Below are 24986 nucleotides of genomic sequence, written 5' to 3'. Positions count from 1 at the left end.
AGAGCGCAGTCCGTGTGAGGAAGAGGTCCAAGAACGCCCGCAGAAGAGGAGGAAGGAGGACCGGACCCTATGGCAGGAGGAGATGGCTGCTTTCTTCAGAGTGCTTGGTAACACCCATTACTCCTTCCAATACTTCTAGTGTTGAACGAGTTCTATCATTAGGGCTAATGGGCACAGATGGATTTCTGCCTTGTTTCACACGGCGGAAATCCGCGGCGTTCTTTTCAACCTAATAGATTTCTGCCTTTCAATGTTCACGCTGCGGAATTCTACTGTGGTATTCCACAGCATGAAAAAAATCGCAGCATGCTCTAAATGCCTCGGAAAAATGCACATCCGGCTTCCATTGTAGTCAATGGAAGCTGTCCGTCACGCGATACTTCCACTTTGAGCACAGCAGAAATATTGCATGATTATGCGTTACCACCCACCGCCGGCCGCGTCATCACCCGCCGTCGGCGCGTCATGCACTGCACTGAGCATGCGCGCCTGCTCCCCAGACGGGATTCATGTGGCGGATCCGAAGAGGTAAGTATGCGGTCTTTGGGGACGCCATGTCGGACTCCACTGTGATATTACACTGATGGAGTCTGACATGGCCGTGGGCATGAGGCCATATAATCATATTCTAGAGACAGACACAAACTGAACAGACCCCATTATATTTAATGAGGTCCATTTGTTGGTTCTTTCATAAAACGGATCTGTTCAGCCAGTGGATTCCATTTTCCCATAATATTGATATTTGTCTTGTTTTCCAAGAGGATCCAAACATCCGGACATTTCTCACCACAGACAGCTGTATGAGGATTTCCGACAAGGTAATATGAGTGTGTGTACATTTGTTTTCTGTCAGTTCCCATTTCTATTTTCTGGTTTGCCCCTGTCCTTTCTTGCATCTGCGTGCATCAGGGATAGACCTGAGGTTCCAGCGCAGGGCTGCCCTTATTAGGGCGATCGCCATACTTGTAGGCAGGGGTCTTCCCATTCCCTTTGCAACCAAGGGTCAGACTCTCATTTCCAGGTAGCAGTCTCTCTTACTGAAGGAGCCAGCGGCCAACCACATCAGGACAGGTTTAGGCCCGGCTAATTGGTTGGTTTAATGGGTCGTCACTCTTAATCAGTAACACATTATTGGAGGTAGACAGGATACATAAAGGCTTTTCAATAGGAAAAACAGGTGGCAATAAAAAGGTCTAACTGTCCTTCTCACCCCACTAGTATCTCCTGGCGATGGTATTCGTTTACTTCATCAGAGCCGGACTGCAGACTGAGGAATATCGTAATAACTTCTTCAGCTCTGTGAGTTTCTTTTATAACAGTTATGTATATACATGCTGGTGAAAAGATATAAAATGAATACTAAGTAGTACTTCATCATTTTATTTAACTTTTTTTCTACTAGATTCTTAGCCAACCAGATGGAAGAGGAAGTCGGCTTTCATCACGAGATCTACCGATGGGTCTTCGGATACACCTGGATGCAGAAGAAAGAACAATTGCATCGTGAACGCAACCTGTTGCTCCTCCGGATTGGATACAGAGCTTGGGTGGACCCGGATACCTGTGAGCAGGTTAGTACAAATGATACAAAGCACGTCAGTCTGTGATTAAGGGTCTGCGGTGACAATAATGTTACTCATGTATTATTTCATTCTAGATCATGGCAGTAGATCCTCTACACTGGGCATGGAGAAGAGAGAGGCCCATCCATCATAGCCGCGCTTTTCCCATGTTCAGGAGGAATGTTCAGCGGGTCACCACCTACGGTCCATGGAGCAGCCTTCCACCCTGCATGCTCTGTAGGACCATCCGTCTCCCTCTATGCAAGGGGTAAGTATGAAGGTCAACCATAAAGGAGGAGGAATGACCACTGCGAACCAGCAAGAAGATCCAGAAGGCGTGACAGATGAAGACCATCTTTATCCTCCTTATAGTCACACAGACCCCATTTCACACATTCATGGCACTCATATAGGTATACATACACACATAATCACTGTTCTTGTGTCTTGAACACACCCTATAGTGTTACCCTCCCTTAGTATGCCCGGAGGAAGGGCAGTACAGCAGCCATGGATTCCCTACAGGTTTCCTCCACTGGGGGTTTTTCCTGTCCTGCGTGTTGCTGTACCCTCTTCGTGAGTGATGTGGGGTAACAACCAAAATATTTGTATAATAAATGTGATATTATTTAACTTACTATACTTGTCCGAGTCATTTTTATTGTATGTGTGTGAAAGTAAAATGTCATTTTCTGTGTAATAGAGACCGGTGTTTGTCACATGTGTGACTGCATTCCCATGCTGGGAAGTGGTCTGGGGGCTAGTAGTGACTGATGAAGGCTAGGAAGATCAGTGCCCAGAGTCAGGTGGGTCCAAGTGAGATATAGAGGCCCAGAAAGCTTCAAACTCAAAGGTCTTAATTAGAGACCCTGGAATGGAGTGTCACTGCATTGTGGGGAGGGGCCACTTGGAGCTTATTGGGTAGAGTAGGGTAACGTAGCAGAGATGCTTTACTATGGTGATAGCATAGGAGCCTGGCTGCAACTATGACCACTTTGACCTATAGAGCTACGCCACTGGCCAAGAGATGAGGATTCAGAACAGGGTACCCCAATCTATTACCTTAAACTTCCCTAACAAGGTAAATGAAAATGGGTTTTCTAAACTGGGCAACCCCTTTAGGACTTATTCAGATGAATGTATCTGATTTCAATTAGTAAAAAACGAACAGTTTTTAATCCGTGTATATCAGTGCTGCATCCCTATGCCTTACATGTTTATGACCGTGCGTCATCCGCGTCTCACTCATTTTTTTTCTTACGTGGAAAAGATCGAAAAAAGCCCAAAGTTTTTCTAGCATTGCTTAGCATATGATCAGTGAAACCTAGTGAATGGGGATGTCATCCGAGTGCGCTCCATTTTTCTATGCACCCATTGACTTGAATGGGTGACCAACATCTGAGAAATCAGACCAAAAAAGAACATGCTGCGATTGTTTTTGCACGGACCCTCGTTGTGTGTGAGGTCTGCTTAGCCGCTCTGACTATAATAGGTCTGTGTGCCGTCCGTGTGCGGTCATTGCAGACATGGACAGCACAAGGAAGTGAGCCCTGAGGGCTTACACACATGGGCGCATGCGGTAATACGCTCGTCGCTATGGAGTGTATTAGCGCATGAACCGGGTATTTTTTTTCTTTTGACTAGTCAAACTCCGCACTATTGAATGTGAGTTATTCAAAATACAAAAGCGGGAAGATTGGTCCTGCCTTATCTTTCTCGCACAACCATGTGTGAGAAAGATAGGGCAAGTCCTACGTTTTCTCGCTCGTAGTAATAATGTATGAGAATCCTGATAGTGAAAACAAAAGCATTAAAATCAATGTTTTCGTTTCGTCCTGTGAAAAACACCGCCACAAAACGGGTCAAAAACTTCTCCATGTGTTTAAGCCCTCAAAGTGAGTCTTTCGTACCACAGAAGTACTTAGGGCTCCGGAACACGGGCGATTGTGCAAACTGCAGACAATAGACCCGTTTCAGTGGGCTCTCTCACAGTGAGCGTTTCTGTGCCTGCATTTCCATCGGACGAAAAAATACTGTACATGCTCTATTTTTGTGCGCACTTGCACACCGAAGGCTCAATAGGAGTCGTAGCTGAGTGATTTCACGATGTTAAGTGCTAACACTGGGGACTAATTAGGCTGCTGAGCTGGTACAAAAGGGGCCCGGTAGGACAAAAAGGGTACAGTAAAACATATGGCACCGGCGCAAAAGCAAGCGATCGCAATCCATTCCAATCACTTTATCCTCTTGCGAACGTACATACAAATACGCTGGCATGCAGGAGCCCTGCAGGGAAATTCCTATTGAAGCCACTACATGATATTTGTTGTTTGGAACCTGAAGTCTATGTAAGGATTGACAAAGAAAAAAGAAAGAAATCCCCACTAATACTCAATACAGTTTCTACCAGAATGCAGAAGTTTCCGTGGTCATCCCTCCAAAACGGGTTGTGAAGCAACAATCCTGCATGTTTATGTAAGGGCTTATTCAGACGTGCGTATATCGGCCGGGTTTTCATGCCAGACCTATATACGCTGCCCCTCTCTGCAAGGAGAGGAGGCGGGACGGGGTGGGAGCTAGTGTGCTGAAATCCCACCCTCTCTCCACCCCTCACCACTGTTTACAATTGGAGGGACAGGGCGGAGCTTAGCATTACCAATCCGGCCCCTCCCATTGCAAACAGTGGCTGGGGGCGGGAGCTCAGCACACTAGCTGTCCCGCCTGCTCCCCCTGCAGAGAGGGGCAGTTTACATCGGCCAGGCGTAAAATGTACTAGAAAATGCTAATCAAGCTCGGGATGCAATCACAGCTATTCTTCATTGATGCGATAATGTAGTCAGCGTGAAAACGCATACGCTCGTGTGAATGAGGCCTTACACGGCAGGCGGAGCTGCACTGATTTCAGTCAACCTTCCTGTTCACAGTAACAATGTCCTTATACAGAATGCACAGCATGCTGCGACAGAAACTCTAACATAGCCCCCTATAGGCTCTACTGCAGGTCCAGACATCCATGAATATTACTTTACTTTTCTCAGCATCTAATTACTAATTACTCTTCCACTAATCTTTGGGCCAATTATCACCTCACCCCAAGTTATAGTTTTGCCACATTGGATGATACGGGATGGTTTATGGCAGATTGAATCTCTAGAAACAAAGTTAAACTGTAACTTCGGATGGCAGTAATAAATGAGATGGGACTTTGTCTCTTCGGACCTTGTTGAAGCACTGACGATTTTGCTTTCATGCACAGAGCAGTTTCCTTCGTGATCATTAACATTAATGAATTGCTCTTCATTTCCTCATAAAGCATTGCCACATTTCTGTCGCACTTTGGATACATTGAAAAAGATCACAATCGAAAGCTGAAAGCTCAACCGCTCAGCATTATGTTTCTAAAGTGCTTGGAAAACATATGCTATATGCTCAAGGGACCTAAAACTGTTTAAACAAACCACATGTTCCTAGTCAAGCTCTCCCGAAAAGGATTTTCAACTTTGGACATTCCCTTTTTATTAAAAGAGTCCCATGATAATAAGCAAATCACAGCTTGTCCCGCTATTGGACCCTCAGAGTTCAAGCTGAAACTTGGGAGAAAACCTGGTAGCAAATATTCTATTCCCCAACAGCGACACCACAGGGGACATGGAGTAGTACATTGCATCTATTAAAATAAATGGGCAATTTTGTAATCCACAGACTTGTTGGGTCCTCCAGAGTGAGAGATCGTCCTAATGGTGGATTTAAGAAAGGATGTCATCATTTCATGGGGTATTTTCACATGCTGCAGATTTGTTGCAATTTCTGTAATTGTCTCATTTATCGTCAATGACAGTAAGCAGTGTAGTCAGCATCCCATGTCTGTGCAGGCTGTGGATGTCCATACTAGGAGGGAGAATTCATGTACAGACTGGAGGGACGAGAAGGGGGCAGTGCCGTTGGTGTGGTGTTATGCTTTGGTCCCGTCCACAATGTCATCTCCTGCTAGACTGGATGGGGACGAGGCCATGGGCAAGGGCCGAACCTAACACTAAACAGTTCTGAACAGTGTAGCATTAAGCTCTGTCCCTGCTTCCTACTGGCCCCTGACCCTCCGATCTGCACATGAGTTTTCCCTTTCTAGGATTGGCTTCCACAGGCTGCACTGACAGAAGCCAATTTACGACATTCCTGAACAACCGCTATGCAGGGGTATTCCTGTCTTTTACTATTGATGACCTATCAGGATTCCCTGTCGATCAGCTGATCCTCTGGCTCGCTGTCAGTGCAGTGGGGCTGGATGTTGACTTCGGTGGTCAGGGACGGAAGTGTACTAGAAGGTATCGTTCCCACTGATTTCAATGGGAGTAAAGCCACCTATTACACTTCCAACCTTGACCACCGATGATGATATTCGGCCCTGCTGCACTGACAGTGAGCAGGAGGATCAGCTGATCGGCAGTGATCCCGAACTGCAAATTCCCATCAATCAGCTATTGACTACTTATCCTGGGGATAGGTCATCAATAGTTTTTGTCCAGAATACCCAGTCTAGACTGGGTACACTTGAGGCAACCTCTCAACTGAAGGAAGTGTACAGTTTGTACAGGTCTTCAGCATCTCAAGGTAAATCTGAAGGTATTCATTCCATGACAGCAAACAGATCTTAAAAATGGTGAAAAAGTTAAAATTAGAGATGAGCGAGCACCAAAATGCTCGGGTGCTCGTTGCTCGAGTCAAACTTTCCGCAATGCTCGAGGGTTCGTTTCGAGTAACGAACCCCATTGAAGTCAATGGGCGACTCGAGCATTTTTGTATATCGCCGATGCTCTCTAAGGTTTTCATTGGTGAAAATCTGCAAAACCCAAGAAAGTGATGGAAACAACACAGAAACGGATATGGCAGGCGAGGGGCAACATGCTGGGCCGCATTTCAGGTTCCCAGGTCCCACTATTAAGCCACAATAGCGGCAAGAGTGGGCCCCCCCCCTAACAATTTTTACTTCGGACAAACCCTCATTAGTAAGCCACACCTTAGCTAAGCACCACACTACCTCCAGCTAAGCACAATCACTGCCTGCGGAACACACCCCTGCCTCTTCTCCTGGGTTACATGCTGCCCAACCCCCCCCCCCCCCGCACGACCCAATGTCCACAGCGCACACCAAAGTGTCCCTGCGCAGCCTTCAGCTGCCCTCATGCCACACGCTCACTTCATAGCCACACCACCCTCATGTCTATTTATAAGTGCGTCTGCCATGAGGAGGAACCACAGGCACACACTGCAGAGGGTTGGCAGGGCTAGGCAGCGACCCTATTTAAAAGGGGCGGGGTGATAGCCCACAATGCTGTACAGAAGCAATGAGAAATCCAATCCTGTGCCACCTCCGTCAGGAGCTGCAAACGTGGGCATAGCAATGGGGAATCCATGTGCCACACAGTATTTATTCTGTCAAGGTGTCGCATAGCTCAATCGACACTGCAAGGGAAAAGCCGTCTGCGCTCTGCCCCCTACCCAAGTCAGTCAGTGTCTTTGTGCCAGACAGGTCAAACACCGCAATGGGAACTAAGTTTGCACCAACAGCATAGGTGGGTCTTAGGAAACTCAAGAAATGAACAAAAAATTGATCTGAGCGGCCAAACATGGCAGACTTGCCCCGCGCCCACGGCATAGGCCTCGGCCCACAGATTCAGCAATCCTAGGCAGGAAGCGGACTTTCACTGCACCCAGGACATAGGCTTCTGCACAAACCCTCAGCAATCGCAGGCCTACAGCGGACCCCTATGCTAGCGTAGCTGTGCACGTCTCATTAGCGCTGTATTGCTCCTGTAGTTTGTCCCAATGCAGTGCCCCGGAAAGTAGAGCTAACGTCAGATTAAATACAGGTGGGCTTCGGCCCACACTGCATGCCCCAGTCAGACTGTTTTTTTTTATAAGTATACACAGGCAGGTACAACTCCCTAATGTGAAGTCCATGTGGACCGACAGCGTGGGAGGGTCCCAGGAAGCCACCGGCGGTACAAAAATAAATCCCATTGCAGTGCTCAGCACAGCTGAGGTAACGTCAGATTAAATGCAGGTGGGCTTCGGCCCACACTGCATGCCCCAGTCTGACCGGGGTTTTTAATACATAGACACAGGCAGGTACAAATCCCCTATGTGAAGTCGCTGTGGAGGAGGAGGACGAATATCATACACAGATTGACAAAGGTCTTTAGTTAGCGCTGCTGTCCGCTGGTGGAGAACAGAAGTCTGGGGAAATGCAGGCTTTGTTCATCTTTATGAGTGTAAGCCTGTCGGCGCTGTCAGTTGACAGGCGGATACGCTTGTCCGTGATTATTCCCCCAGCTGCACTAAACACTCTCTCTGACAAGACGCTAGCTGCAGGGCAAGCCAACACCTCCAGGGCATACAGCGCGAGTTCGGGCCACGTGTCCAGCTTTGACACCCAGTAGTTGTATGGAGCAGAGGCATCATGGAGGACGGTGGTACGATCGGCTGCGTACTCCCTCACCATCTTCTTACAGTGCTCCCTCCGACTCAGCCTGGACTGGGGAGGTGTGAGACAGTCTTGCTGTGGAGCCATAAAGCTGGCAAAGGCCTTGGAGAGTGTTCCCCTGCCTGCGCTGAACATGCTGCCTGATCTCTGCGCCTCCCCTTCTACGTGGCCCTCAGAACTGCTCCTTCTGCCACTAGCGCTGTCAGATGGGAAGTTTACCATCAGTTTGTCCACCAGGGCCCTGTGGTATTGCATCACTCTCAAACCCCTTTCCTCTTCGGGAATGAGAGTGGAAAGGTTATCCTTATACCGTGGGTCAAGCAGTGTGTACACCCAGTAATCGGTAGTGGCCAGAATGCGTCTAACGTGAGGGTCACGAGAAAGGCATGCTAACATGAAGTCAGCCATGTGTGCCAGGGTACTTCGACTCAACATATGGCTGTCCTCACTAGGAAGATCACTTTGAGAATCCTCCTCCTCCTCCTCCTCAGGCCATACACGCTGAATGGATGAGAGGCAAGCAGCATGGGTACCCTCTGCAGTCGGCCCAGCTGTCTCTTCCTCCTCAGGCTGCTCCCCCTCCTCCTCCTCCACGCGCTGAGATATAGACATGAGGGTGCTCTGACTATCCAGTGACATACTGTCTTCGCCCGCCTCCGTTTCCGCCCGCAAAGCATCAGACTTTATGCTTTGCAGGGAACTTCTCAACAGGCATAGCAGAGGAATGGTGATGCTAATGATTGTAGCATCGCCGCTCACCATCAGGGTGGACTCCTCAAAGTTTCCAAGGACCTGGCAGATATCTGCTTTCCAGGCCCACTCCTCTGTAAAGAATTGAGGAGGCTAACTCCCACTTCGCCGCCCATGTTGGAGTTGGTATTCCACTATAGCTCTACGCTGCTCATACAGCCGGGACAACATGTGAAGCGAAGAGTTCCACCGTGTGGGAATGTCGCAAATCAGTCGGTGCACTGGCAGATTAAACCGATGTTGCAGGGTGCGCAGGGTGGCAGCTTCCGTGTTGGACTTGCGGAAATGTGCGCTGACCCGGCGCACCTTGCCGAGGAGGTCTGACAAGTGTGGGTAGCCTTTCAGAAAGCGCTGAACCACCAAATTAAAGACGTGGGCCAGGGATGGCACATGCGTGAGGCTGCCAAGCTGCAGAGCCGCCACCAGGTTACGGCCGTTGTCACACACGACCATGCCCGGTTGGAGGCTCAGTGGCGAAAGCCAGCGGTCGGTCTGCTCTGTCAGACCATGCAACAGTTTGTGGGCCGTGTGCCTCTTCTCTCCATACTGAGTAGTTTCAGCACGGCCTGCTGACGCTTGCCCACCGCTGTGCTGCCGCGCGACACTGACTGCTGGCGACGTGCTGCTGGTGACAAGTCTTGATTGCGAGGTAGAGGTTGCGTTGGAGGAGGAGGAAGAGGAGGAAGGTTTAGTGGAGGTGGCATACACTGCCGCAGATACCGGCACCGATCTGGGGCCCGCAATTCTGGGGGTGGGTACTACATGAGCGGTCCCAGGCTCTGACTCGGTCCCAGCCGCCACTAAATTCACCCAATGTGCCGTCAGGGAGATATAGTGGCCCTGCCTGCCTGTGCTTGTCCACATGTCCGCTGTTAAGTGGACCTCGGCAGTAACTGAGTTGGTGAGGGCGCGTACGATGTTGCGTGAGACGTGGTCGTGCAGGGCTGGGACGGCACACCGTGAAAAATAGTGGCGACTGGGGACAGAGTAGCGCGGGGCTGCTGCCGCCATCATGTTTTTGAATGCCTCAGTTTCCACCAGCCTGTAGGGGAGCATCTCCAGGCTGATCAATTTGGCTATGTGGACATTTAAAGCTTGAGCATGCGGGTGTGTGGCGGCGTATTTGCGCTTTCGCTCCAACGATTCTCTTAGCGACAGCTGGACGCTGCGTTGAGAGACATTGCTGGATGGGGCCGAGGACAGCGGAGGTGAGGGTGTGGGTCCAGGCCAGGAGACGGTCGTGCCTGTGTCCTGAGAGGGGGGTTGGATCTCAGTGGCAGGTTGGGGCCCAGGGGGAGAGGCAGTGACGCAAGCTGGAGGTGGTGAACGGCCTTCGTCCCACCTTGTGGGGTGCTTGGCCATCATATGCCTGCGCATGCTGGTTGTGGTAAGGCTGGTGGTGGTGGCTCCCCAGCTGATCTTTGCGCGACAAAGGTTGCACACCCCTGTTCGTCAGTCGTCCGCAGTCTGAGTGAAAAACTGCCACACCTTAGAGCACCTTGGCCTCTGCACGGTGGCTTGGCGCGAGGGGGTGCTTTGGGAAACAGCTGGTGGATTATTCGCTCTTGCCCTGCCTCTACCACTAGCCACCCCACTGCCTCTTCCAACCTGTCCTGCGGCTGCAATTGCCTCCCCCTCTGAAGACCTGTCCTCAGTTGGCTTATCACACCAGGTGGGGTCAGTCACCTCATCGTCCAGCGGCCCTTCCTCCGAATCCTCTGTGCGCTCCTCCCTCGGAATTACTGCCCTCACTACTACCTCACTGATAGACAACTGTGTTTCATCGTCATCATCCTCCTCACCCACTGAAAGCTCTTGAGACAGTTGCCGGAAGTCCCCAGCCTCATCCCCCGGACCCCGGGAACTTTCCAAAGGTTGGGCATCAGTCACGATAAACTCCTCCGGTGGGAGAGGAACCATTGCTGCCCAATCTGGGCAGGGGCCCGAGAACAGTTCCTGGGAGTCTGCCTGCTCCTCAGAATGTGTCATTGTAATGGAGTGAGGAGGCTGGGAGGAGGGAGGAGCAGCAGCCAGAGGATTCAGAGTTGCAGCAGTGGACGGCGTAGAAGACTGGGTGGTCGATAGATTGCTGGATGCACTTTCTGCCATCCACGACAGGACCTGCTCACACTGCTCATTTTTTAATAAAGGTCTACGACGTGGACCCAAAAATTGCGATATGAAGCTGGGGACCGCAGAAACTGTCCTCTCTCCTACTCCTGCAGCAGCCGGCTGCGATTCACCTGGACCAGGAACTCGTCCCATGCCCACATCCTCACTTGGGACTCCGCGTCCTCGACCGCGACCACGTCCATATCCTTTGCCCCTACCCCTACCGCTCAGCATGCTGGATTAAGAATCGAGCAGAGACAGAGCGGTGTAAAAATGTTTGTGAACTATTGCCGCGCAGTTGGTGGCTGCCAGCGGTAATATAACGCTAAATGAAGCCAGAGATAAATATAAGGAAGGCTGCACGCAGGCCTTGCTGTGCACTATGCAGTTTGGATGGACGTGAAGTCCCAAAGGACACGCAGGCAAATGCACTGGGTAAGCGGTAGCCGTTAAAAAGGAATAATTATTTAAATCTCCTTATTTTACTATGCAATGCAGGCTGAGGCTAGGTAGTGTGTATTGCACTTTCAATCTATGGGCGTCAGGCAGGCCATGAACTTCTGAGACAGCACACGTATAACACAGAGCGTTGTAGAAAATGTGTGGTTTCTTGGCGTACACTTAGAGGCAGACTGCAGTAAGGCAACGCAAAGTGCGGACAGAAAAATGTTTAAATGAAGGCTGCACGCAGGCCTAGCTGTGAACTATGCAGTTTGGATGGACGTGAAGTCCCAAAGGACACGCAGGCAAATGCAATGGGTCTCCAGTAGCCGTTAAAAAGGAATAATTTTTTAAATCTCCTTATTTTACTCTGCAATGCAGGCTGAGGCTATGCAGTGTGTATTGCACTTTCAATCTATGGGCGTCGGGCAGACGGTGAACTTCTGAGACAGCACACGTATAACACAGAGCGTTGTAGAAAATGTGTGGTTTCTTGCTGTACACTTAGAAGCAGACTGCAGTGAGGCAACGCAAAGTGCGGACAGAAATATGTTTAAATGAAGGCTAAATGTTTAAATGAAGGTACTACAACTCCCAGTAACCACGGAGTTAAATGCACACGGTCGCAGGTTGCCCTAAGAAGAACCGTTGGTGTTCTTGTAGACAGGATTCTACACTACCACTGTGCCTGCCTGACCAATAGTGCCCCTATACTCAAGTACAGACTGCAGCCTGAGAACGCTACAGCCTGCACGCCCGATATACATTAAAAAAAAAATGTGCAAAAGTGCTCACAGCAGCCACTACAGGTACTACAACTCCCAGCAACCACGGAGTTAAATGCACATGGTCACAGGTTGCCCTAAGAAGAACCGTTGGGGTTCTTGTAGACAGGATTCTACACTACCACTGTCCCTGCCTGACCAGTACTGCCCCTATACTCAAGTACAGACTGCAGCCTGAGAACGCTACAGCCTGCATGACAGATATACATTAAAAAACAATTTGTGCAAAACTGCTCACAGCAGCCACAACAGTAATGCACTAGGTGAGCTGTGGCCCTAAGAAGGGCCGTTGTGCTTCTTGAAGACGCCAACACTGTCCCTATAACAGCAGCAGCATCAGCAGCACTTTCCCTGATCTCTGTCAGAATGCATCTGTGGCGAGCCGCGGGCGGGGCAGATTTTAATACTCGGGTGTCATCTGATCTCCCCAGCCACTCACTGCAGGGGGGTGGTATAGGGCTGGAACGTCACAGGAGGAAGTTGTAATGCCTTCCCTGTGTTTCTATTGGCCAGAAAAGCGCACAAATTTCTCAGGGAAGGAAATGTAATGGAGTCGAGCACCGCGTGGTGCTCGTCTCGAGTAACGAGCATCTCGAACACGCTAATACTCGAACGAGCATCAAGCTCAGACGAGTACACTCGCTCATCTCTAGTTAAAATCTAAATAAATCAGAAAGTCATATGCAATAACTATGCAATAACTCTGTATGGACGCTACCTGATGAAAATACCACCAACTTTTAAATGCAACATCAAATATTTCAAAAAGTATTGCTGTTTTTTCTCAGAGACGACATTAAAGGGCAGATTATTATTAAACTAATCAGGCTAATAATGAGCAGTAAATCCTGGACGAGTAATTACCGGTTTTGATGCTGAAGGGAAAGCCACGTCAAACTAGTCAACTGTACAACAGATTACCAACTGGGAAAATATATTCATTATGTGCTTGTTGAGTCAGTTGTAAAATATTTAAAGGGGTATTCCCATCTACAAATATTACTAGGGTATGTATCATGATCGGTGGTGGTCTAACCTCATGATAATGAGAATGAAGAGGATGGCATGCAGATAAGGTATCCTGGGCATACTCCCCAAACCTACCATCAAGCTCAACAGTCAATTGAGTCCTCAAAACACAGATACAGTTGAATATTACAGCTAGGGCGCATATTCCCTGCACCTCCGTTCCCCCTTATAAGTTATAGGACATTTTAGACCTGTAGCCTATGAGAACATAAGCCGCATGGACCGTGGGCTGCAGGAGGCCTATGTCTACACTGCACCGCTGAAGGTGACAGGAATGGGTGAGTAGTGGATTTCTTTTACCTTTACCCTGAGTTCTACACTTAATTTTGGGGGCACTATGAGGGGCAGATATACCAAAGGGAGCATTGTGGGGCAACTTTATTACTTTGGCCAGCGCTATTACATTATTGGGAACACTATAAAACTTTTTGTGCGGCGTCACATTCCAGGACCAGAGCAGTTTTATTTTTCAGTCGACACAGCCGTATCAGGCTTGTTTCTTTGGGTCAACTTGGTACCAATTTGAGGTAGATATGACTTTTTAATTATTTTTTATTTTTGTTTTGGTCCGTGAATATATGGTATTGCGGACGTATAGACTGCGCTCATCTGAAACTGGTCTTACTTGTATCTGTCATTAGCACATCCTATAATAGGGTTAGCTTCATATGCTAAATTTAGCGGACAGACTTCCTGTAATAGAAAATTCTGATGAACAGGATACATAGAATGTAGATCCTGATTACAGCCAACAGCATGAGGACTCGTACTACAGCAACATGCTTTACATCATTCTATAACCTAAGGAATATTGGCAAACCCTACGCAACTCTAAAACAAGACCGTTGGACGTTATTAAGCTTAAATAGTTATTAAAATCCACGGAAAGGGTGTGTCACGTGCGGTTGTGAACTATCCCTCAAAAATTACAGTAAGGCCTTATTCACACAAGCGTTTTTACGCAGTTATTTAGCCACGTAAATGTGTTGGCTGAAAATCGTGACCATGTAAGGCATTGGATTCCAATGCATTGATTCACATGAGCGATTTTCAGTCATGTGAAAAAATCATGCTGTCAAAAAGAGAACATCGGCGACTGTTTTCGGTCTATGACTTTTTACGCTGAGTGAGAAGATAGGTATTGATCTATCTTTGAAGAAAAACGCTGGAAGCTCCCATAGACTTCTATCGGAGCTGAAAAAAAAGGGAAGGGGTAGGAGTTTACCTGCGTCCGGCGCTCAGAAATGAAGACAACTGGCTCTACTTAAGCATTAAAAGAGATTGCGAGGACTGCTGCCGCCCAATGTAATTCCGCGCTACATTGCATTTTTCCAGCGCTGTGAATGGAGCGCTCAGGCAATTACAGCCATCACTCAGCCATTCATTGATGGATAACTGTGCGATGCCTGTGATTGGCTGAGCGCTCAGCCAATCAGCACAGAAGACGGGGTTTTTTAAATCCCCGGCTGCTGAAAGAGCTTCACAGCAGTGCGGGGAGCCAGCCGGAGGACACGCCTGAGCAGCTGATGGGTGAGTATATAATTTTTTTTTTTTTTTCCCCAGCTACGGATGATTTTCAAGGAAGGGCTTATATTTCAAGCCCTTACCTGAAAATCATCGCTGCGGGGGTTGCCTACAACCCACTGCTTTCAATGGAGCCGCAGCAGTGCCGACCCCATTGAAAGCAATGGTATAGCATCCTGGACTTCTGCCACAGCTGTCACAGCTATGGCAGAGGATTCCTTCATCCCCGCAGTCCCCGCAGGGATAAGGGAAACCCCTTCTACAGCTGTGACAGCTGTGGCAGAAGTCTGCGATATACTCCCTATGTTTTCAATGAAGCTAGCGCTGCTGCCGTTGGCCCCATTGATAACACTGAGTGACACTGACAGATTTTTTCTCTGCGATGTGAAGCTGGAGTAAAAAATCGCGAATGATTATGAAACCATTGAAAATCATTGGTTTCATAATCATCGCTCTTACATCACAGGGAAAAATATCGCTAGTGGGTAAAAGCCCTCAAATGGACATATTTGCACACATTTCTGCACTTGTGAAATATACACAAACAATACGCAGAGAATAGAACTCATTGATGTCAATGAGTTCATTCTCGTTAACGTTTTTTGCACGTGCATTTTTATGCATGCGCAAAAAAACAAAACCTGTTCTACCTTTCTGCGTATTTGTGCAGCAAAGGTCCCATAGAAGTCTATAGGAGGTGCACAAATGGGCGCGCAAAATTCAAGAACATGCGCAATACACTGCACAATTCTGTGGAGGAGGGAACATATTTTGGCCTCATTAGGTTATTTAGCCATTTAAATCAGGACAGGGCTTCAACACATGAACGTGTTTTTCTCCCGTTATACAGCTGTGTTAATCACGGCCGGAAAACAGAACAAAACCAAACTACTGATTTAAATTGATTTCAGTGGTTTCACTTTCACTACCGGGATTCTCACCTTAATTGTACGGGCGAGAAAAGCTAGGACTTGCCCTATCTTACCCAAATGTAGTATTAACTCCACCTCTTTAGCCATCAGTTTCCTACTTTGGAGAAAGACTAGGGTGCCTTGGTAGGGCTGCATATATCTATATTACTCTGCAAATCCACATCATTCGCAACCTGATTGGTTGTTTGGATTTACTCATTCCCGGTGAATGGTTATTTGATTTGCCTGATTCACGGTCATTGGTTGTTTAGGTTGGGTTGTGTAGAAGTGCGGAGTAAAAGGCTAGGGCTGCAGTAGGGCTGTAAGAGCTCTGCCTCTACCTGTGAGTTGCTGAAAAGTGCGGTGTGGAGGTGCGCTCCAGAGCTTAGAAATAAAGATGGCACCTTCTCCCTGTTCTGGTGCCGCTCCCTTTGCCAAGAGCTGGCTGCCTCCTCTGGGGAAAGTGGACAGCTGGTCCTTCTGCGTCTGGATCTCATTGCGGGTCACATAAAATGATGTGGCTGGCCAGATTCAGCCCGCGGGCTTTGAGTTTGACACATGCTCTACAGTATAAGGTCATTTTAGGTATGGCGTGTTGATTGTTGTACCTCGTACAATCCTGTGCTAGGCCACATATTGCCTTTCATTATCATGTGCCTGGCTCCTTAATTGAACTGTCTCTGTTTGCTCTCGTTACTGACTTTAATGCTGTTATTTATGACCAAATATTCCATTAATAAGTCTGTGACCCTCTGAGAAGATTAAGATGAAACATTTCTTCTTGCTAAATCCTACATGGGAAACAATACAGAACGTGTGAACCAGATGAGTTGTATCACGTGTAAATACTGAGGCAAACTAGCTGGCATTAGCTGTATTTTCCATAATGCTGGTCTCATGCGGGTACATTAGGGTCAATATTATGCCTAAGACATCGAGAACCCCTTCAGTGTTGTGTGGCTGAACTCAGATCTTCGTAGGGTTCTAAAGTATTCTAAGAACAATTCCATAGAACTGCAGCTCTAGGTCTTGTAGCAGTAAAATGGATTCTAAAATACAGGCATGCTACATCTGTGAAAGACCAACCGAAATTACATATTTACATATCGTGCTTCTAATTTAGGGTCACTTAAAGGGGTTTAAACTATGGATGGGCTATCCTGATAGATCGTCACCTGGGATTCTCAACTAATGATAAGCGATTAGTGGAATAATCGGTTTGTGTTGGACATTCTGCAAGGTGAGCACAACACTCAAGCATGGCCCTGCTCCAAGGAACAGCTGTAGAGCTACCAAAAATTTTACTACACAAGACAGCAGATGTGGTGCTTGTTTTAAAAGCAATGTCATAAAGTTTGCAAAGGACAAATTCTGCCAGGTGGGAGTGGTTTTAAGTGCAGAACAGAACAGCCAAGCATGGACCTTCTCCAAGGAACAGATGCAGTGCTACAGCTGTTTCAGGTGCTTTAGAAAGTTTCCTTTTTGGGAAAAGGAGGAACTTGCAGGTACCATGAAATATGGATCACCACTTCCGCCTTCATGCCTGTCACGTCCAAACTGGAAGCACTGAATCCGTAACCCTAAAATACTCATGGGCTGTGAACAAACAAATCGCAAGTGTACACAAAACCGTGGTAAACAATAAAGAAAACAGACAACAGGGAAACACTGTCCCTATAAACCCTTACCCAGGAAAGGAACCTACCTATACACAGATAACCCACCCTAACAAGGGCGAACCTGACCACGTACCTTGGCCACTAGCAGACCTTACGTAGGAAATGAGAAAACCACAGAAAGCAAGATATAAACAATAGTAACCGCAGCACTTAGCTTTGTAAAGCATCCGGCAAACAGGAAATTCAGCACCATGCTCTGATTCTCACCACAGTCAGAGGGAGGCTGAAAATAAAACAGCAATGATCTAAGCGCAAGGCCAGGTTAAACAGTCCTCCCAAATTAACCACAAGTGAGACCGAGAAAGTCTCACCTAAAACCACTCCCACCAGAGCCAGACGATTGAGATAAACAAAAATACAAGATGAGCGAGTTTGCTCGCTAAGGCTAACTACTCGAGTGAGTAGTGCCTTAGCCGAGTATCCTCCCACTCATCTGTAAAGATTCGGCTGCCGGCGCGGGTGACAGGTGAGTTGCGGTGGTGAGCAGGGGGGAGAGAGGGAGAGAGAGATCTCCCCTCCATTCCTCCCCACTCTCCCCCGCCGCTCCCCGCTCCCCGAATCTTTACAGACGAGTGGGAGGATACTCGGCTAAGGCACTACTGGCTCGAGTAGTTAGCCTTAGTGAGTATACTCGCTCATCTGTACTATCTATCTATCTATCTATCTATCTATCTATCTATCTATCTATCTATCTATCTATCTATCTATCTATCTATTAGAGTTGAGCGAACATACTCTGCCGAGCTTGATGCTCGTTCGAGTATTAGTGTACTCGATGGTGGTCGTTACTTGAACGAGCATCAAGCCGTGTTCGACCCTGCCCCAGTTTTTGGATCCTCCCCACTGTGACATGCGTGTTTTGGCCCCTCCCCTCCGCGACGCAGCACGCGTCATTGGCAAATTTTTTGTCTGGCAGGCAGGGGAGAGAGAGAGAGAGAGAGAAAGAGAGAGAGAAAACACAGACCGAGAAAAAAAAAAAAGCTCCGGACACACAAAAAATGTCCGACATACAAAAATGCTCAAGTCTCCCATTGTAGTCAATGGGGTTCGTTACTCGATTAGAGCTCTCGAATTTTACGAAAAGCTAGACTCGAATAACGCGGACTCGAGCATTTGGGTGCTCGCTCATCTCTACTATCTATCTATCTATCTATCTATCTATCTATCTATCTATCTATCTATCTATCTATCTGTCTGTCTATCTCTCTCATATTTCTCTCATATCTATCTACAGTTTTAATACTGTGGTCTTTGAATACCGCATGCAGTCTTTTATGTATTTTTATTTATTGTGGTTCAAAAGCACAACAAAAAATATAAAAAAGGCCTCTTTCAAACATGCGTTCAAAAAACGCGGCTCGAAATCGCAGCGTTTTTACCACAATTTTGATGGGCGGTTTTGAATGCATGGAACATCGCTTTTTAATGCACCCAATCATTGTGATGCAAAAATGCAAGAATAGAACACACAGCTCTCAAAAATCGCGGCAGGTCTGAGTATCCCCATTAAAATCAATGGAAGCATTTGTACCAGGGTTAGCACAGCGCTTGCCCAGCAGTGCTAATAGCGGTAAAAACTGGTGGGTGGGGGAGGCCCCGAGCTGAACTTTTGCACCTGGCCCCTGAGCCTTTAGTTACGCCTCTGCACTATGCGATTTATCTCAAATTGAATATCACCATCAACCAGAATCGAGGCAGGTGGAGACAAGCCATTTCCCGAATCAACAAATTTTTTAAAAAGAGATTTATGAAACACATTAGTTATTCTTATAGAGCGGGGAATCTCCAAATAAAGCGATACAGGATCAATTTTTTCAATGATTTTGTAAGGACTGGAGATGAGCGAACGTACTCGGAAAGGTCGATTTCGCAATCGAGCACCGCGATTTTCAAGTACTTCACTACTCGGGTGAAAAGTACTCGGGGGCACTGTGGGGCGGGGCGTGGTGTGGTGGAGCAGGGGGTAGCAGCGCGGGACAGGGGGGAGCTCTCTCTCTCTCCCTCTCCCCCCACTCCCCTCTGCAACCCCCCGCTCACCCACAGCGCCCCCGAGTACTTTTCACCCGAGTAGTGAAGTACTCGAAAATCGCGGTGCTCGATTGCGAAATCGGCCTTACCGAGTACGTTCGCTCATCTCTAGTAAGGACCAATAAACTGTGGACCTAATTTGAAGGACTGTTGTTTTATGTTCTTAGTTGACAACCAAACCAAGTCTCCCAACAAGAAATTTGTCCCCTCAGAACATCTATTATCCACCACCCGCTTGAAATATTGAACCGTCCTCTAAAGATTCTTTTGAATATCTTCCCACACCACCTCGATGTTAGAGAAGAACTCATTCTCCTCTGCCACCTTCGAAACATATTTAGAAAAGCGGTCAAAATAGATGGAACCCAAAATTGCAAAAGAAGGGCGACGTCCCCGTAGATTCCAGCGATCTATTGTTCAGTGCAAATTCAGCTAAAGGCAAAAACCTCGACCAATCCTCCTGATTCTCTGAGACATAACACCACAAGTATTGTTCCAGACTCTGGTTACATCTCTCAGTTTGTCCATTAGTCTCTGGATGATAGGCCGAGGAAAACAAGAGCTTAATACCCAACTGAGAGCAAACAAAACGCCAGAACCTGGAAACAAACTGGACCCCACGATCGGAGATGATATTCGCTGGTAACCCATGCAATCTCACAATATGAGTAATGATGAACAATCTGGACAAGGTCTTAGCTTTAGGAAGACTAGGAAGAACCACGAAAGGACACATTTTCTAAAACAATCAACGACAACCCAGATGACAGTGTTACTCAAGGTCTTACAGGTATTGGCAAGGGCAGCAACCTCCTGGCAGGGGGATTACGAGGTGATTTTGTTTTGGCACCGATCTCATTAGAGGAGACAAAACTAAACGCATCTCGTCGTGACAGTGGCCACCAAAAAATTTGTGAGAAATTTTTGGGTATTATTAATCCCCGGATGACGAGCTAACAAGGAACTATGTACTTTAGACAGCACCTGTAGTCTCAAATGAACAGGGACAAAAAGCTTTCCCTCACGAAGGCCCAACGCGGCTAAATCCTGCACTTTACGGACTGTTACGCCAAATCCAGTGAAACTGCTGAAACCACAGACTAACCCAATTTGATTTTATGCCCGGTCAATGAGGATGAGCAACGCTACTCTGGACAATCACCTGTTACCCAGGCTGGTACACTCGTTTATGCAGCTGATTTATTTAAGAAGCAGACAGCTCCAAGCTTAATATTACATGCCATTAACATAAATGTAAACTTTACCTGTAATAGAACACAGCTAACTGCTTCCTGCAGAAATTAGCTCTGTACACAAGCGCATCAGCGTAGGGAACAGGTGATTGTTGACAGCCCTTGGTAGCAGACCCCCTACGATCCACTATTGATAGCCGATCCTGAGAATAGGTCATCCATAGTTTAAAGTAATAGTCATGACATATCTATTGATTTTCAAACAGCTCCATACATTGCACAGTGGCTAAGGTTGGTACTGCAGGCTGAGTACCATTCACTTCAATAGGATTCAGCCTGTAGTATCAACCGAGGCCACTGCGCAATGTCTGAAAATAGATCGAAATAGGAGAACCCTTTCAAAGCTGGATAATCCCTTAATGGTAAATTTCCAATTTCAACATTTATTGCAGATCTGCAGTCTAATGTCTGGCATTATTTGGGGTTTCAGGATCCTGATAGATGAGGGTCTCAGAAGTTGGTTGTTTTATAGCACTCTTTGGGGTGTTCTTGAGGTCAGTTTCATTTTTTTTAAAGCCAGTATACTCTGGGGTGGAATTTTTCATGGCATTCTGCCCTCTAGGCTTCAATAGCACATGTTCATAATTTTAAAAGCGTCACTAAAATACCATAAAGCCGCTTTCATGCGGCTGCGAAAATCGTGCAAATGTTGTGTATTGTGAGATGCACAAATTTTGGATGAATATGTACCCCTGTCTTCTGAATGGGGGTCATATACATAAGCAATTTTTTTCCCGCACCATGGCATGTCATATCTTTATTTGTTCCCTCGGAACGCATCAACGATTAATTTCAATAGGATAGGGAAACCCACTGCACGGCGTACGAGTGTGATCTGAGGTTTCCTATTTTAATAAGTATAAACACTTGCCGATCCTACTTCACAGAACTGATGGAAGCATTTTTTACTGAAAAAGGTGCGGCATCTGCCGGTACATCACACATGCACGAGTGCGATATCGGGCCACATTTCATGATACGATTTCGCGCTCAGCTGTGTGTTGGAAGCTTAAGGGTGGTTACACACATAGTGATTGGTGTCAAAAAACCACAATTCTCACTGGGCTCTGGGTGTCTGCTGATTTTGGTGCAGGTTCATCAGAGATTTCAACCCTCATTTGGAAAAACTGCAGCAATAATTGTCATCCTGGATAGAGAAGAGCGAGTATACTCGCTAAGGCACATTACTCAAGCGAGTAATCTAAAGTCTCTAAAGATTCGGGAGGGGGGGGGGGGGAGCGGCGGGGGAGAGCGGGGAGGAACGGAGGGGAGATCTCTCTCTCCCTCTCTCCCCCCTGCTCCCCACCACAACTCACCTGTCACCCACATCGGCCCCTGAATCTTTAGAGACGAGCGGGTAGATACTCGGCTAAGGCACTACTCGCTCGAATAATGTGCCTTAGCGAGTATACTCGCTCATCTCTAGTCCTGGAGATTTAAAATCCACAGCATACGTCAATTTACTCTGCTGAGTTTCTCATACGCTGCGTATGGATGCAATTCTTTAAAGTCTCATCCACAAGGCTTGTACTGTAAATGCTGCAGAATTTCTGCAGTTAAATCCACATCATTTCCGACCCGCGTGAAGATACATTTAGAATGGTTTCACTGTATTTTTTGGAAAAGTGACAATTTTTGTGGCAGTTTTTCATGCAGCTTTTTTGGGCCAAATCCAGAAGTAGATTCAGAAGGAAGAGGAAATATAACAGAAGCACTTATTGTTCTTCTTCAGGCTGGATCCTCTTCTGGCTTTGGCTCAAAAAAGCGCATGAAAAACTACAATAAAAACTGCAGTGCTGTTTGTGCGTCCTCCAAAAAACAAGAATGTAAACAGAAACCAAGCAAAAAAGGAATATAAAGTTTGCACCTTTGGACTTCATTAAAGTGAATGAATCTGCTGTGGGATATCCCTGAATACTGTTTTCGGGTATACATTCTCCTGCCCAGTGGAAAGCTACAACACTATGTAAACTGAACCCAAGCTATAGATGCTTCCTTTCCATTACGTCATTGTCCAGATTAGGATGACTGTGTTTCTCTATTACAATTGATTCCTTCCTTTGCATATATGGCCCTGGACATCGCCATAGCAACCAGAAATAAAACATTTGGCAATGGAAACGTGTACACATTTACCAGGAGAATTGCAACGTCCAACTGCCTCTTGGCCCGGGCCATCTGCAGCCATGGCTAAATCCTGTCTAAATACTATATATTTTGGGTGCATGTAATACAGCGATGCTAACCACTGAGCAGCCGTGTTCTTTCTACGTAGAACATAGAATATTTAGACAACCATTGCTCCATAAGGTTGACCAGAGATGTGAGAAAAATGGCAAATGAGAAAGGTGACTGTGACTAATTTTTCCAACCATCGGACATGTATTGGATCCAATGAGAAGGACTACTGAGAAGTGGAATGTTCCATAGTATTGGATTTTTCACCCAATAATCTGATGTTTTTGATAGGAATGGTCAATGCTGGTAATAGGTAGGGCAAAAGATTTGCTTGTCTGCAATCTCTCACATGGGACAGAATAGCCCGCATGACAATGCCACAAGCCGCGGTGAATTCTACGCCAAAATCCGCAGGCTACCTACAGATTTTGATGTAGAATTAAAAATGGCTTCTAATTCCACAGTTTTGGGTAAATCGTGCCAGCTAATTCCAGCCTGTGTGAAAGGTACCTGAAAGCCGCTCCATTTGCACCTTTTCTTTCTTTTTTCTTTGTAGCAGTTTTTATTATCGTTTATTGAGCCAAAACCAGAATGGATTCTAAACATATGAAAAATACTTCTCTACCTTTTTTGCTGAATCTGCTTCTTTGGACTCAAAAAACTGCATTAAAACCTGGCACAAACACCTTACAAAAAGTGTTGTTGTGCGCGTGAAGTATAAGCACTAGAGATGAGCGAGTATACTTGCTAAAGGCAATTGCTCAAGCGAGCATTGCCTTTAGCGAGTACCTGCCCGCTCGAGACGAAAGGTTCGGGTGCCGGCGCGGGTGTGTGTCTGAAGCTGCCCTAAAATATATCTTTTTGGCACGATCGGATTGCAAGCGCAAAAACATATAATTAGAATTAACCTATTGAAATCAGTAGGTTCTATTCTCTGTGCATTGCGTGCGCAAATCTTGGGGTCAATGGGTTTGTTCTATGTCCCATATTTTGCGTGTGCCCCAAAAAATTGGACCTGCTCTATTTTTCTGTGTATTTATGCACCAAACGCTTCTTAGAAGTTTATGGAAGGTGTGAAAAAGCACGTGAAAATGCGGGAACATGCATAATACGGTGCGCAATTCTGTGAATATGAGAACACATCTGGTACGCAATAGGCTAAATAGCCTCTCAAATCAGGGCGGGGGAAGAGTGTCGCACTGCTATAGAAACTGGTCCTGCGTGCACAAAAAAGTACATTTCTATGAGCCGATACGTGCGCAAATCAACCACTTTCACCGCACAAATATGTTGCACTGAGGTGAACGTTTTTGCGCATACAGCCATCTGAAGCCATCCAACAATCAACATCAAAAACTATTTTTTTTTTTTTAAATCTGCGCTATTTTGGTGTAGATACTGACATGGATTCCACATCTTTGTTTCATCCCAATTAACTCAATGGGAATCTGCACTGAAGACCGTACGAAGTGCATATTGTGCGCACATTTGCGCATCTCCCATAGACTTCTATGGGAACATTTGCTGTGCAAATATGCAAAAAGATAGAGCAGGTCCATTTTTTTTTTTTGCACATAAACTGTTTACAAGTCTCTTGATATCAATGGGTTCTACTCTCTGCGTATTTCACGCGTAAACGCAAGGAGACCCTGAATGAGGATTTTTTGCGCATATTTTACTGTACTTTTTCCGATCGCAGGGCATGTTCATTTGTGCACAGCAAACAAAGGCGAACCGCTTGAAATGCCTAATTGATCAGTACCAGATGTGTTTTTTTTAACGAAATTACGAAGAGTATTATTTATTTCCTTGCATTTGGCGCACCCTCCATAGACTTCAACGGCGACCTTCGGGATGCAAAGGCACATTGAAGAAGAGCATGCTCCATTTTTTTTGCGTGCAACAAACTACTTGTGCAAAGTACGTAAATGTGCACCAAACGGTTGAAGCGAATGGGTTCTATTCTCAGCGTATGGCACGTGCAAAATTAGTGCGTGCAAATACGTGCGCCAATAGAAATGGCATGCAGCGTTCCGCACGCACAAGTAGATGCAGGCGTGCTATCGATGACATGCGGAGATGATGAGATGGCAGCCTGGGAAGTGACAGTGAGTGTCACGCAGGAGCGCGGCGGCTGACAGCTGCTGGCTCTTTGTCACTAGTCCGTCTCTGCAAGGTACCATCTAGTGATCCGTGTGCCCACAGCTGTGCACGCTGCGGGCTTCTCCTTACACCCCCCTTCCTATTTCA

The 24986-nt window shown here is 46.8% G+C and overlaps 1 long non-coding RNA gene across 1 annotated transcript; it reads left to right on the top strand.

Annotated features, from left to right (window-relative positions):
- The first annotated feature begins 768 nt into the window (after positions 1 to 768).
- Positions 769 to 2149, top strand: LOC136624876 (uncharacterized). Its single transcript, XR_010792466.1, has 4 exons — positions 769 to 821; positions 1222 to 1302; positions 1406 to 1574; positions 1661 to 2149. It is a non-coding gene; the product is annotated as an uncharacterized lncRNA (long non-coding RNA).
- Positions 2150 to 24986: the final 22837 nt, after the last annotated feature.

This window comes from Eleutherodactylus coqui, chromosome 4, assembly GCF_035609145.1.
Source record: "Eleutherodactylus coqui strain aEleCoq1 chromosome 4, aEleCoq1.hap1, whole genome shotgun sequence".
Classification (NCBI taxonomy): domain Eukaryota; kingdom Metazoa; phylum Chordata; class Amphibia; order Anura; family Eleutherodactylidae; genus Eleutherodactylus; species Eleutherodactylus coqui.
The sequence above is the reverse complement of the archived record's forward strand: the minus strand, read 5'-3'. Positions and strand labels throughout refer to the sequence as shown.